The 12,809-nt window shown below is 35.1% G+C and overlaps 1 long non-coding RNA gene across 2 annotated transcripts in view; it reads left to right on the top strand.

Moving 5' to 3' along the window:
• Positions 1-12,237, top strand: part of LOC116419282 — a 61,934-nt gene extending 49,697 nt beyond the window's left edge. For both annotated transcript variants that reach the window (XR_004229552.1, XR_004229549.1), the window contains one exon: positions 11,453-12,237. This is a non-coding gene — a long non-coding RNA (uncharacterized LOC116419282). The remainder of the gene's footprint in view (positions 1-11,452) is intronic.
• The last annotated feature ends 572 nt before the right edge of the window (positions 12,238-12,809 follow it).

The raw sequence follows: 12,809 nt of genomic DNA, 5'->3' as shown, positions 1-12,809 counted from the left end.
TCTATGCCGAGTTTATGACATGTTATTTTCCATTACTATTTTTCTTTATCCTCATTTATATCTTCATATCAAAAATAACCTTTGAGAGACCTTGAATCACAATGGTAAAAATGGATGGATACAGCTCTTGTTTTAAATGCTTTGTCTGAATCACTGCAGTACTCTCTGTCTCCTGACAGGTGGCAGTGTTTGCCCATCTTTGGGGCAGAAGTTTGCTATACTTTTTTTAGTCTGGAACACCTAGAAACACAACATAACTACCTTTCTGTCAGGAAGTAGGTAACATTGGCCCAACACTTCTCTGTCAGAGTTGGAGCAAGCAGATGGACACGTACGTCCTGGCCAACATGCAGAAACTCATCCAACTTCCAATTGGTGTATCTTTGAATCACAAAATCAAATATAGTTGGATGTGACCTTAAGAGATTCTCCCTTCAATCCCCTTGATATTCTATCTCCAGCCATTGCATGAAGCCACAGAACCCTTTTGTTCCTTCAAGATTTCAGATACTTCTTCCTTCACGAAGCCTCCTCTTTTCCCCCAGCTGTTAGTTCTCTCTACCTCCTCAAATTGCTTTATATTTAATAGATTTATCTGTGCATATGCTATATACTTCTGATCCAGTTCAAGATTCTGCTTTTGAATTGACTCCCTTGGATTTGTCAGTACTTTGCACATAGTATACAATAAATATTCAGCAAATTAAATTAAATAGAATCAATCTTAACTTTATGGAGGAAACCATGGCTCAGAAAATGGCCACATGAGACTTGCCCAAATTTAGAGAAAACTAATTTTTAGAGAATAGATGGCACAGTGGATAGATAACTGGGTCTGGAGTCATGAAGACTCCCTTTCCTGAGTTCAAATTTGGCTTCAGACACTTATTAGTTGTGTGACTTGGACAGGTCATTTCATCCTGTTTGCCTCAGCTTCCTTATCTGTAAAATGAGCTAGAAACCAAAATGGCAAACCACTCCAGTGTCTTTGCCAACAAAACCTCATATGGGATCATGAAGAGTTGAGAAAGACTGAAAAATTACTAAACAACAAATTTTAGAGACAAACTTTGACTTGAGCAAAAGCAAAATCATTTGACCAGGATTCAACATTAGACTTAAAATTATTCAGTCTTTTGAATCAGTAGAATAGAAATACTTAGATTAATGTGCAACTTTGCTGACATATCTGGGATTTGGAGTCATGGCTTCCTTACCCCCAATTCCAAAGGAAGGCAGATTTTTAGGAATGTATCTTTTTCTTTAAAATTTTCTTTTTTATTGGTAATATAATAATAATTTATAAACACCAGCATTTCAAGATATAATGAGGAACTGAAAAGAGGAATGTATAAGAAAATAGTGAACTTCTGTTATGTTATGTTAAATTTGAGATACCAGAGGGACATCCAATATGAAATATCCAAAAGGCAATTAATTAGTAATGCAGATGATAAATGTGGAAATATGTATAGAAGGATTGCACATGTTCAATATATTTTGGATTATTTGTTATTTAGGAAATAGGGGGAAGAAGGGAGAAAAATTTGGAAAATCAGGTTTTTCAAGGGTGAATGTTGAAAACTATCTGTGTATATTTTGAAAATAAAAAGCTAGTATTTTTAAAAACTAATAATTAGTAATACAGAATTAGAGTTCAGGAGAGTGATTAAGTTTGGAGAAATAAATCAGGAAATTAATTGCATAGGGATGATCATTGAATCTATGGGAGCTAAGGAGATATCAAGTAAGAGAGTGCATAGAAAAAAGAGAATGGAACTCTGGAACACAAAATTAATAGGCATGATAAGGATGAAGATCCAGCAGAAAATTTGAAAGAAGTAGTCGAATAGGTAGGAGGGCAAATAAGAGATAGCAGTCATGAAAACCTTTAAAGGAGAGAGTATTCAAGAGGAAAAGGGGGTCAGTGGTGTCAAATTCTGGAAAGGTAAAAAAAATGAGGGTTGAAAAGAAACCATTAGATTTATCATTTAAGAGATATGATGGTAACTTTGAGGGAAGAAGTTTCAATTTTTAAAAAATGAAATCAGAACTCAGATTTCTGGAAGTTTGGAACAGAATGAAAAGAGGTGAGTGGAAACATGATAGTTTTTCAAGGAAATTAGCTAATAAGATGGCCAAAAGGGTAGTACAGTGGACTTAGGATCAGGAAGACTCATTTTCCTGAGTTCAAATCTACCCTAAGATATTTACTAGCAGTGTGACTCTGGGCAAGTCACTTAAATCTTTTTTGCCTCGGTTTTCTCATCTGTAAAATGAGCTGGAGAAGAAAATGGCAAATTACTCCATTATTTCTGCTGAGAAAACTCCAAATGGGAGAGTCAGATATGATTGAAATGATGGAAAGCAGCAGCAGAAGAACTAAGATATTATCTGAGGGGTATGGTAAACTATTGTGGATTTTAAAAATTTGAGAGCCCTGGATGTGTTTGTAGACAGAAAAGAAGGAATCAGGAGCACAATATGCTATTGCTGGTGGCTCTGAATGGAAATACAGGACCATTTCCTTAAATGTCTATGTAAATCCCTTAATACTAGAAATCAGTAACAGTTTATAGATTAAATGTTTGCCATATAAGGAATCATAAGTGAATATCACATTTTGTCTTTGGTCTTCCACAGCAGTATTATTGTCTTTGTGGTTTTCAGACTAAATAATCCTGTAATTAATTTCAATTACAATAAAGCCATAATAATGTATAGCAAATAAAACTAAAATATATGTATGACAAAAAGAGAGACTGAAGATGAGAGAGTGTTGGGAAGATGGTGGGAGCAATCAAGGTTGACCTTGGCAAGCAGAAGGGCTATTTCATCATCATCCTTAGAGATTGGAATGAAGGACATAATGGAGGAAGATTTCTAAATGCTTGTGAGATGAAGAAGAGGGCAGAAAAGAGCATTCTTAGTGAATAGCCTCAATTTTTTTTTATTAAGTATGAGTTAAGGCCATTAACAGAGAGAATAGGAAGAAAAAATAGCATGAAATGCTTGTGAATATAAGAAAAGGTTTGCAAGAGTAAGTCAGTAAGATAGGGAATTAAATGGAGGGGGGGAATAGTAAGATTGTCTTGCTTCAATAAGAACCCAGTTGAAATTAGCAAGAATAAGTTATCCTGTTGATATTGTGTACATTGTGTTATATATTGTTACACAACTGTGTAAGTTGTTTTCCTGGTTGATCATCTCTGCATAAATTCATATTTCTTTGCATTAATCACATCTATCATTTCTTATGGTACAATAAAAATTCCCTTTCATTAGTAGCATCTCATCTAGATTATTCTCCCAAATTAAGTAAAACCATAAGATTATATGTATTAGTTTATAAGGTTTGTTGGTGAGGAAGCAGCAAATTAGTTCTGCATTTCCAAAGAGTCAAACATGTAAGGTTGACATTTCCAAAGGGAAAATTTAAGATGTAAGTGGGCATGTTAGGATATATGTGGGCATTGATGAGAATTAATTAATAGACTAAACAATATTAATCTAAATAGGTTCAACAACAAAAAAAATTTTAAGATTATTCCCCCGTATAAACACTCACTCACAGGTTGGGTACCAAGGAGAAAGATGACAAGATTTAAGAGGTTTTCTTCAAAATCTACAGCTCATGAGCTCCTAAAACTATCATTAAGAGTAGATACAATTAGCTCTAATCAAAGGCATTTATTGAGATGGATAGTGAGAACAGTAACAGCAAAATATCTTTCCTCCTCAGAAATCTGAGAGACATTCTCCAGCAAATATTCTTGACCTATGTGAAGGGAATGGACATAATTTATGGGAACAAACTGGCCAAGGTCTCTCAGCATTCCAATAATGTCTAACCTCAAAATCCTTTCTTTTCTGAGGAGTCCTCATAAATACCAACTAGTAACATCCACCTGGGCAGAATGTCTGTGCTTTGGACAAGATGTTCATTTGGCTCTTTTAAGTTCTGCCTGTCTCTGCAAAATGACTTTCTATTTTCAGGGTTAGTTCTTTTCCAAGTCCATAGCCATTTTTCATTTCTGCTTCCAGAGATCCCACTCCTCAAAGCTACCTCTGGTTTCAAGTGATTGCCTTTCTATGTCACTGTCAATCTGTAGTATGTGTTTGTGCTTGACTGCTGGCACCTACTGGACTCTCTTGAACTGAAGAATTTCAGAACTGCTGGGTGGGATGTCTTTTTCTGAGTGAATATCATTGCTGGAAAACATGCTCCATGGGGTAGGGGTTGGGATGTAGCTATTGGAGGAGAAGGGGATAGATATGATCATAAAGATTGATTAGAGAAAAGAAAAAAAAAACAATTGTTGGAGGGACTATGGAGATAAGCATGCTAAATATATTGTTGGCAAAGTAGTTTGACGTTTCTGGAATAATTTGGGATTATATACAAAAAGTAACTCAACGACTTCTGTTGTCCCAGCAATTAGGCTACTAATATTAGACCTGATATGTATCCAAAGGAGGTCTCCCTAAGCTGATCCTGCCTCAGATTGCTGAATTCTTCATTGTCTCCAGGTTTTAGCCATTTGAAGTCCCCTAAGACTTGGCTCTTTTCAACAGTAGGGTGGTTCAAAGCAATTCCAATAAACTTGTGATGGAAAATGCCAATTTCATTCAGAGAGAGAACTTTTGTAGACTGATTCTGGATCAGAACATAGTATTTTCACTTTTTGTTGTTGTTATTGTTTTTTGCTTTTTTTCTTGTGTTTTTCCCCCTTTTAATCTGATTTTTCTTGTGCAACATGATAAATATGGTAATATATTTAGAAGAATTGCTTTGTATTTTACCTATGTCAGATTACTTGCTGTCTTCGGTGGGGAGAGAAGGAAGGGAGAGAGAAAAAAATTGGAACACAAGGTTTTGCAAAGGTGAATGTTGAAAACATTCTTTGTATGTATTTGGACAAATAAAATACTAGTAAAAATTTTTAAAAAGAAAAGAAGGAAAAAAAAAGTCCCCCATTTTTGCAGCCACTATTCACTCAGGCAATCTTGTTTCTTCTTCTGACTCAGAGAAAGGCACTCATAATTGATAAAGGAAGTATCAGGTTTTAACACTTTGTTATTATGTCATCATAACTACATCAACTGAGTCAGAAAGTGAAAAAATAAAATCTTTCCTTTACATATTCACATACCATAATTCATTCAGCCACACCCCACAATTGATGGACAACTATTTTGTTTCTTGTTCTATGTTACATCAAAAAGTGCTGCTACAAATGTCCTTATACATATGGGTTCCTTCCTTCTGTCCTTGACTTTTGGATACATGTCTAATAGTGGTATTTCTGGTTTAATGGTAAGTACAATTTAGTGAATTATTGTTTAGAATGGTTGAACCATTGCATAGTTTCATTAACACTTTATTAGTGTACTTGTCCTCCCATAGCCTTTGCTATCTGTCAGTCTGATGGGTGCAAGATCAAACTTTAGAATTTCAGAAAATTATATTCCCTTTAGTATTAAGGATATGGAGCCATTTTTTCTCATATGGTTGTTGATAACTTGCATTTCTTCTTTTGAAAATGACTTTCTTAGCCTTTGACCATTCATCCATTGAGGAATAGATCTTATATGTATGTTATCAATACTTCATACATTTCAATTTTAGACCACTGTTAGAGAAATTTACTGTAAATATTTTTATCCAAATTATTTCCCTTCTAATTCTAACATTTGTTTTGTTTATACTAGTTTTAGAATTTTATCTGAGATATTCAATTTATTATTAATTTCCCTTTTTAAATTAAGAATTTTCCTGTTATTCATAGCTATGAAAGGTAGTTTTCTTTTGTTTGTTATGATACGAGTCTTTATATCTAAGTAATATGACCATTTGGAGTTTATTATAGCAAATATGGTAAAATGATGATCCACATATAATTTTTGCCAGATTGCTTCTGGTTTTTCCTCAGTAGATTTTGTCAAACAGGAAAACTTTATTCTATTCCAACTTATTCCAAAGTTGGTGTCCTTTAGGTTATCAGATAATGTGTTACCATGTTCAATTACATGGACCTTGTTAATTTTGTTTATTGATCAACTCTATTTTTTAATCAGTACCAGATAGTTTTAATGATTAATTGTCTGTATTATAGTCTGAGATTGGTATTTTAAAACTCCTCTCATTCTTACTTATTTTCATTATTTTCCTTGAGATTCTTGAACTTTTGTTCCTACAGATGAATTTTATTATTACTTTGCCTAGATCTACAAACCAATCCCTTGGTAGCTTGATTAGTGTGGCAAGAAGTATATAAATTAATTTAGATAATATCATCATTTTTATTATATTGGTTGGCTCAACTATGAACAATTAATATCTTTCCAATTACTCAAGCTTTCCTTTATTTCTGTAAAGAATTTTTTGTTATTTCATTTATCCTAAATCCTGAGGGTATCTTGGTAGGTGGACCACTCTCATATTTTTTATGTTCTGCAGTTATTAAGAATGGAATTTCTGTTTCTAACTCTTCCTGCAAGTTAACAATATATAGAAAAGTAATGATTTTCATGAGCTCATTTTATATCCTGATATTTTAATGAAGTTATTTCAATTTGAAACAAAAAAGTTAATCTGTAGGATTATTTAAGTAGGCCATTTTATTTGCAAAAAGTGATAAATTTATTTTCTCTCTGTGCTTATTCTTCTAATTTGTTTTTCTTGTTTTGATGCTAAAGCTAGCCCTTTCAGAATTATTGTTAAATATTCAACTAGCATTTATTAAGTGCCTTCTATGTGCCAGGCTTCATGCTAAATGATGATAGAACAAAGAAAGGCAAGAGAGTCCTTGTTCTCAAGGAGCTGACAGTCTAATGGGGGAGGCAACATATAAACCACTGGGGACAATCAACAGATGGAAGGCTTAAGTTAAGACTTAAGAAGTATTAGAAAGGAACTAGCTATGCCCAGAAAAAGAACTCTGGGAGATGACTAAAAACCATTACATTGAATTCCCAATCCCTATATTTATGCACACCTGCATTTTTGATTTCCTTCACAAGCTAATTGTACAATATTTCAGAGTCTGATTCTTTTTGTACAGCAAAATAACGTTTTGGTCATGTATACTTATTGTGTATCTAATTTATATTTTAATATATTTAACATCTACTGGTCATCCTGCCATCTAGGGGAGGGGGTGGGGGGGTAAGAGGTGAAAAATTGGAACAAGAGGTTTGGCAATTGTTAATGCTGTAAAGTTACCCATGTATATATCCTGTAAATAAAAGGCTATTAAATAAAAAAAAAGAGAGAGAAAAAAAAAAGAGTAAAAAAAAAAAAAAAGTATTAGAAAGGTGATTCAGAATGTAGGAGTTTAGCTAAGATTTAAAGGAATCCAGGGAAGCTAAGAGGCAAAGATAGAGGTAATGGGTTTCAGGGAGAGGGACAGTCATTGAAAATGACTGGAGTCTGGAAATGGATTTTTTTTTCCAAGTATTATCAAAGTAGCCAGTGCTATTGGACTGCAGAGTACAGCTCAGAAGCTAAGGTATTAGGAAGATTAGAAAGATAGGAAGTGCTTGGACACTTCCTGGAGGACAGAAAAACCAAATAGAGGAGTTTATATTTGATCCTTGGGCAGTTGGGAACCACTAGAATTGATTTAATGGGGAGGAGGGTGGTCATGGTAAGATTTGTGCTTTGAGAAGACCAACTTGAGAGCATAGTGAAGAATACACTAGAGTGGAAAGAGACTTGAGACCAGCCAGAATTTCTATTAATATGGGCATGCCATGATGAAGGCTTCAAGTTGGAGGAGGAGGAAGAGAAATAAGAGAAAGGGGAGGAGGAGGAGGAAAAGGAAGAGGAAGAGGAATTAGGTGTCACAGTCATCCTAAGCACTGGGCTTAGGATCGAGAAGGTTCATCTTCTGGAGTTAAAATCTGGCCTCAGACAGTAGCTCTGTGTTAAGTAATTTGCTGAGAGTCACAAAGCTAATAAGGGTCTGAAGCAGAATTTGAATTCAGGTCTTTCTGAATCTAGACCCAGTACTCTATCTATATCTACTATACTACCTAGACTAGAGTAATAAAGTGTCAGAATATGTGAGATATGTTACAAAAGTAGAATCTATAAGGTTTGGTAACTGGTTGAATATGGGGGGAGAGAGGAGAGCAAATTAGGAGTTGAGATAACACTTAGTTTGTGAGCCTGAAGGACTGAGAGTCTGCTAGTACCTTTACCATTAATGGAGAAGTTTGAAAGAGAAGAGGTTTATGGGGGAAACTTAAAGAGTTCAGTTTTGGATCTGTTGAAAGTAGAGATCAATGGAGAGCTAGACAAATGAGTCCAAGAATCATTTGTTTTTATTCATTTGTTTATGAGATCCCCACCCCCAACCTCATCCTCCCTGTACATAGTCTCTGGAAGCATATCATGCAAAGCTAAGGAATATGTTTGTGCTTTATGATTCCCATTTCCAAATAGTCCCCAGAGTTCTCCAGATGCCACCAGATGTCTATCATATATAACTTTTTAAAAATCCAATTCAGATCTTTAATTTATTTCTTATTCATCTATTTTATTAAATTTGTCCAAATCAAAAAAAGGAACATATTAAGGATCCCGGAAATGATTGTTTTACTATCTATTACTCTCTGTAGTTAGATTAGCTTTTCCTTTATGTTATTTAGAAGCCAAATTATTCAGAGTACATACTTAGAACCAATATTATTTCATTGTATATGGTGTCTTAAAGCAGAATGTTATTACTCTATTTCTCTTTTAAGCATATCCATCTTTTACTGTTATCTTGTCCTGTTTGTGATACTATTTGCAACTTGTGATGTTTTTACTCATTGAGTTATAATCATATCTTAACTTTGTATGAAACTTAATGTTTTAAGTATGTTAGATTATACCTTGTAGAATGTTGAAACTCTAATCTGACTATTGTTGTTGTTCATTCTTCACTTTTAAAGAAGACCAATGACATGATAGGTGATGTCTTCCTGTCAACTGGATGTAAGTGTCAGAGTTCAGCAAAATCCTGTCTCACTTTTACTGCCAGAGTCATCAAAGTTCAGTGGCAAGACAAAAGTGAAGATGACTGGCAATGGCCCAAGATGCAATGGATGACCTTGGCATCTTCAATGTCTGACCAAGCTCTAAGAGCTCCATAGCATCTGCTTCAGCCATCTTCATAGCCATTGAAGAAACTATTCTCATCTGCCCATACCACTTAGCTACTTTGGGGGAAAACAGTTAAGAAAATAAAAGACTTGGGTACTTTGGGATAATGAAATAGTCCTTTTATTAGCTACTGATCAGGATGGGCTTGATTCAATAGATATTTAAAAGGGATTACCTGTTCTGGGGCTCACTCTTCTATTTCAGTCTGCTGAATCAGAAGTCTTTAAGAATCTCCTTTGATGAGTGGATATACTACTGGTGCCATTTCTCTTCCCTCCTTCAGAAGAAATGAAAACTGTGGCAGTTCCAGCACATGTAGACTCCATATGGAAATATGTCTCCAACAGAATAGGGTGTGGGGACTTGTGAGGTCTGGGTGGTCCTTTTTTAGGCAACCAGGAAGTTATTCACAATGACCAGAAGCCATCAGGGAGGCACAGTTTAAGTCTTATCCCTCCTTCTCAATCAAGACTTTCATTAGATTTATCACCTTTCAGGGAAAATATGAGCCTAAATCATGGAAGGGAATGGGAATGGAGAACCCCATATACTGGGGAGTAGACTCCTTGATTGGCTTTCAGTGTCTTTCAAAGAATTAGAAATTGAGGGGATGCACATCATTTGGGAAATGGATGAACAAATTGTGGCATGTGAATGTAATGGAATATTATTGTGCTATAAAAAATGATGAGCAGGCAGATTTCAGAAAAATCTGGAAAGACTTCCATGAATGATGCCGAGTGAAATGAACAGAACCAGGAAAACACTGTACACAGTAACAACAACATTATATAATGATCAACTATGATTGACTTGGTTCTCCTCAATAATACAATGATCCAAAACAATTTCCAAAGACTTGTGAAGGAAAATACTATTCACATCCAGAGAAAGAACTATGGAGACTGAATGCAGATCAAAGCATACTATTTTCACTTTTTTTTTCTTTTTCCATGGTTTTCCCCTTTTGTTCTGATTCTCCTTTCACAACATGACTAATGTGAAAATATGTATATACATGTATACCTACATCAGATTGCTTGATGTCTTGGAAAAGGGAGAGAAGAAGGACAGAGGGAGAAAATTGGAAATAAAAATCTTATAAAAGTAAATGTTGAAAATTATCTTTAACTGGCTAGAATGACAGGGAAAGATAATGCGGAATGTTGAAGGGGATGTGGGAAAACAGGGACACTAATACATTGTTGGTGGAATTGTGAATACATCCAGCCATTCTGGAGAGCAATTTGGAACTATGCCCAAAAAGTTATCAAACTGTGCATACCCTTTGATCCAGCAGTGTTACTACTGGGCTTATATCCCAAAGAGATACTAAAGAAGGGAAAGGGACCTGTATGTGCACAAATGTTTGTGGCAGCCCTCTTTGTAGTGGCCAGAAACTGGAAACTGAGTGGATGCCCATCAATTGGAGAATGGCTGAATAAATTGTGGTATATGAATGTTATGGAATATTATTGTTCTGTAAGAAATGGCCAACAGAATGAATACAGAGAGGTTTGGAGAGACTTACATGAACTGATGCTGAGTGAAACGAGCAGAGCCAGGAGATCATTATATACCTCAACAACTATACTACGCAATGATCAATTCTGATGGACATGGCCATCTTCAGCAATGAGATCAACTAAATCAGTTCCAATAGAGCAGTAATGAACTGAACCAGCTACACCCAGCGAAAGAACTCTGGGAGATGACTAAGAACCATTACATTGAATTCCCAATCCCTATATTTTTGCCTGCTGGCACTTTGGATTTCCTACACAGGCTAATTGTACAATATTTCAGAGTCTGATTCTTTTTGTACAACAAAATAATGGTTTGGTCATGTATACTTATTTTGTATTTAATTTATACTTTAATATGTTTAACATCTACTGGTCACCCTGCCATCTAGGGGAGGGAGTGGGGGAAAGGAAGGGAAAAATTGGAACAAAAGGTTTGGCAATTGTCAATGCTATAAAATTACCCATGCATATAACTTGTAAATAAAAAGCTATTTAAAAAAAAAAAGAAAGAAAATTATCTTTACATGTAATTAGGAAAAATAAAAAAACTATTAAATGGGGGAGGGAAATAGGATTGAGAAGAAAAAAAGTAACACCATCATTGTGTTTGCTCTCCCTTTCTTTCATAAGCTGTGCTCCTAGTTGTTGTACACATCATTACAACCATGAACTGAACAAGTGAAGTCCTTTCCCTTATCCTCCCACTTTTACCCCAGCTCTGAGAAATAAGTCTGGAGAGTGTTTGTTTCTGCATTATGTTATTTGTCCTCAGTTTCAGGTGTCAGAAGTGATTTCCCACTGGACCACTAGGTAGAAACATTGCAGGATTGCATGCTGGGTAATTCATCCAGCCATCTCAGTATGGAAACCTTGAGAAGTCAGATCTCCAGGGATTCTACTAGCAAGGGACTTGTGGACTTGGAACTAGGACTGGGCTCTACAAGCACCAAACTAAGCTAAGAACTTCATCCCCTTCCTTTCACCAGAGACAAAGGTAATACAAAGGGGAAAGGTGATAATGTCTCCCTTGTGTTGAGGGGAGAGTGAATTGTATACTTATGATTATTCCGCTTTGTAAAAATTCTAGTTTTATCATGGGGTAATAAATTAACTTGATTCAGTGGACATTTAAGAGAGCAAAATACCCCTAGTTATTGCTTTTGTTTTATGACTTTCCTGAGTGTACTTAACGGAATAGCAATCCCAAGATGGACATGTCCAGCCTCATAAACAACCTCATAAAAATTATGGAGCTCAAATTGGGATTCAGTGTTAGTGGAGTTGTGAACTAATCCAATCATTCTGGAGAGCAATTTGGAACTATGTCTAAAAGGTAATCAAACTGCACATCCTTTGATCCAGCAATACTAGATCTATATTCGAAAAGGACTTTTATATATACAAAAATAGTAATAGCAGCTCTTTTCCTGGTGGCAAAATACTGGAAACTGAAGGGATGTCCATCAACTGGGAAGTGGCTAAATGTAATGAATTGGGCAATAAGAAATGATGAGAGGAAGATTTCAAAAAAACCTGAAAAGACTTGGACAAACTGATGCAAAGTGAAATGAGCAGAATTAGAAAAACAATGTACACAATAACAGCAACATTGTATGATGAACAACTCTAAAAGACTTAGCTCTTCTCAGGAACAAAATAATCCAAGATAATTACAAAGGAAATGATGGAAAACGCTAAACAAATCCAGAGAAAGAATGGATGGAGTCTGAATGCAAATCAAAGCATATTTTTTTCACTTTATTTTTTACATGATTTTTTTTCCTTTTGATCTGTTTTTTTCTTTCACAACTGTGACTAATATGGAAATACATTTTACATGACTGCATATATATAACCTATATCAAATGCTTGCCTTTTATGGAAGAAGGGAGGCAAGGGAAGGAAGGAGAAAAATTTTAAACTCAAAATCTTATAAAAACGAATGTTTAAAACTGTCTTTACATATAATTCAGAAAAATTAAATATTATTTTTTTAAAAAATATGGAGCTCCTGATTCTCTTAATTGGAACTGACTGGTGGTAGCAGCAAAAATTTCTACTTTGGAGAGGATGATCACTAACAAAGGAAGGAGCCAAATCTCTGGCCAGGTTTGCCAAAAGACAGGTGC

The sequence above is a fragment of the Sarcophilus harrisii genome, chromosome 1, assembly GCF_902635505.1.
Source record: "Sarcophilus harrisii chromosome 1, mSarHar1.11, whole genome shotgun sequence".
In the NCBI taxonomy this organism is placed as follows: Eukaryota; Metazoa; Chordata; class Mammalia; order Dasyuromorphia; family Dasyuridae; genus Sarcophilus; species Sarcophilus harrisii.
This window is presented reverse-complemented; position numbering and strand designations above follow the sequence as displayed.